The following is a 3059-nucleotide window of genomic DNA, read 5'->3' as shown; positions in this document are numbered from 1 at the left end:
GTGAAGCCTCATACTTTGGTCTTCTTTTTCAATAATGCTTTACTTATCCAGGGCCTCTTTCCTTTCCATATGAAGTTGATGACTAATTTTTCCATCTCGTTAAAGAACGGTGTTGGCATTTGGATTGGGGTTGCATTGTATTTGTAGATTGCTTTGGGTAGAACTGACATTTTCACAATGTTGAGTCTACCTATCCATGAGCATAGTATGTTTTTCCATTCAGGTAGGCGTCTTTTGGTTTTTTGCAGTAGTGTTTTGTAGTTTTCTTATATAGGTCATTTACGTCCCTGGTTAGATTTATTCCTAAGGTTTCTTTTTTTTTTTTTTTTTTAGGAGCTGTTATAAATGGTATTGCTTTCCTGATTTCCTTTTCATCATTCTCTTTATTGGTATATAAGAATCCAACTGATTTTTTTATGTTTATCTTGTATCCTGCTACTGTCCTGAATCTTTCTATTAGTTCCAGTAGTTTTCCTGTGGAGTCCTTAGGGTTCTCTATGTGTAACTAAAAAAATATAGTTTTATTTCTTCCTTACCAATTTGGATGCCCTTTATTTCTTTTTCTTGCCTTATTGCTCTAGCCAGGACTTCCAGCACAATGATAAACAGGAGTGGTGATAAAGGGCATCCTTGTCTTGTTCCCATTCTCAGGAGGAATGTTTTCAGCCTCTGTTGAGAATGATGTTGGCTGTTGGTTTTGTATAGATGCCCTTTATTATGCTGAGGAATTTCCCTTCTATTCCTACTTTATTGAGAGTTATTATCAGGAATGGGTGTTGGACTTTGTTGAATGCCTTTTCTGCACCAGTTGAGATGATCATGTGATTCTTTTCTTTTGTTTTATTTATGTGGTGGATTATCTTGATTGATTTTCTAATGTTGAACCATCCTTGCATACCTGGTGTGAATCCCACTTGGTTGTAGTCTATTATTTTTTTACATGGTGCTGGATTTTATTGGCTACAGTTGAGAATTTTTGCCTCTATATTTATGCAAGATGTTGGTCTGTAATTTCCTTTTTTTGTGATGTTTTTGCCTGGTTTTGGTATCAGGATTATGCTGGCTTCATAGAATGAATTTGGACGTATCCCTTCCTTTTCTATGTTCCAAAATAGTTTGAGTAGTACTGGTGTGAACTCCTCTCTGAATGTTTAGTAGAATTGTCCAGTGAAGCCAACTGGGCCAGGACTTTTTTTGTTGGGAGGTTTTTTTATTATTATTATTACCTTTTCAATCTCTTCTCTTGTTACGGGTCTGTTCATATTTTCTACCTCAGTTTGTGTTAGTTTACGTAGGTAGTATGTTTCTAGAAATTTGTTCATTTCCTCTAGGTTTTCAAATTTGTTGGAGCACAGTTTTTCATTGTACTCTGTTATGATCTTTTTTATTTCCATTGGGACTGTTGCAGTGTTCTTCATTTCATTTCTTATTTGGGTTATTTGCTTCCTCTTCTGTTTTTCTTTTGTCGATTTTGCCAGTGGTTTGTCAATTTTGTTGATCCTTTCAAAGAACCAGCTTTTGGTTTTGTTGATTCTTTCCATTGTTTTTCTGTTCTTCATTTCATTTATTTCTGCTCTGATCTTTATTATTTCCTTTCTTCTGGTGGCTGCAGGCTTCTTTTGCTCTTCTCTTTTTATTTGTTGGAGTTACAGGGCTAATGTTTTGATTTTGTCCTTTTCTCTCTATCATTCTTTTTCTTTTTTTTTTTTGATGTGTGCATCTATTGCTATAATTGACCTCTGAGATCTGCCTTTGCTGCGTCGCAAAGATTTTGGTGTTTTCATTCTCATTTGATTCTAGAAACTTTTTTATTCCATCTTTGATGTCTTGTATTACCAGTGGTTTTTATGTAAGGTGTTATTCAGTTTCCATGTATTTGATTTTTTTCTCCTTGCTCTTCCTGTTATTAATTTCTACTTTTATGACATTGTGATCAGAGATGATGTTTTGTATTATCTCTATATTCTGGATTTTGTTGAGGGCTGCTTTTTGGCCTAAGATGGGGTCTATTCTGGAGACTGTTCCATGTGCATTAGAAAAGAATGTATACTTTGCTGCTGTTGAGTGGAGTGTTCTGTACATGTTTATGAGGTCAAGATGTTTGCTTGTAGCCTTTAGATCTTCTGTATCTTTGCTGAGTTTCTTTTTAGATGTTCTGTCCTTTACCGAGAGTGGTGTGTTGAAACTCCTACTACTGTTGTGAAACTGTCAATTTCTCTTTTCAGTGTTGTTAGAGTTTATGTATTTTGGAGCCCTGTCATTGAGATCATAGATATTTAGCATGAATATGTCATCATGGTGCATTTTCCCTTTATTCATTATATAGTGTTCCTCCTTGTCTTTTATGGTGAATTTTGCCTTAAAGTCTATTTTATCTGAGTTTATTATTGCCACTCACACTCTTTTTTGTTTGCTGTTTGCTTGATATACTTTTTTTCCATCCTGTGATTTTTAATATATTTATGTCTTTGTGTCTAAGGTGTGTCTCTTGTAGACATCACATTGATGGATCATGTTTTTTTAATCCATCCCGTCACTCTCTGTCCTTTTATGGGTGCATTTAAACTATTTACATTCAGTGTGATTATCGATAGGTGTGAATTTATTGCTGTCATTTTGTAGTGTTTTTTTTTTTTTCTTGTAGTGCTGAAGTTTTCTTTGTTCCTCTGACTCTCATGTGCTGAGTTCCTTTTGTTTGTGTAATTTTTTTTAGTGTCTTTTGTTATCGCAGATTTTGTGTTTACTGAGACTTTATGTTTTTCTTCTTTATTTTGGTGAGTAGGTTTATTAACTTGCTTTGTGGTTACCTTGAAATTTAACCCTTATCTTCCTAAGTTTGAGCCAGTCTTTTATTACTTGATATCACCTTGACTTCCTCTCCATTTGAAAGTTCTACACAAAAATATAGACTGCTTCACGGATTTGCGTATCATCCTTGCACAGGGGCTTTGCGAATCTTCTCTGGATCATTCCAATTTTAGTATATGTGCTACCAAAGTGAGCACACTAAGTGCTCTTTAAAGGCAGATAATTTTTTTTTTTTGTATTGTGATATGTTT

The 3059-nt window shown here is 34.5% G+C and overlaps 1 non-coding gene across 1 annotated transcript; it reads right to left on the bottom strand.

The window, feature by feature from the left end:
- Positions 1-2898: 2898 nt before the first annotated feature.
- On the bottom strand, positions 2899-3005 carry LOC111821452 (U6 spliceosomal RNA). Its single transcript, XR_002824876.1, has one exon. It is a non-coding gene; the product is annotated as a U6 spliceosomal RNA (small nuclear RNA).
- Between the last annotated feature and the right edge of the window lie 54 nt (positions 3006-3059).

This window comes from Trichechus manatus, unplaced genomic scaffold (genome assembly GCF_000243295.1).
Source record: "Trichechus manatus latirostris isolate Lorelei unplaced genomic scaffold, TriManLat1.0 scaffold00085, whole genome shotgun sequence".
Lineage (NCBI taxonomy): Eukaryota > Metazoa > Chordata > Mammalia > Sirenia > Trichechidae > Trichechus > Trichechus manatus.
Note: the sequence above shows the minus strand (reverse complement) of the source record. Positions and strands in the feature narration are given on the sequence as shown.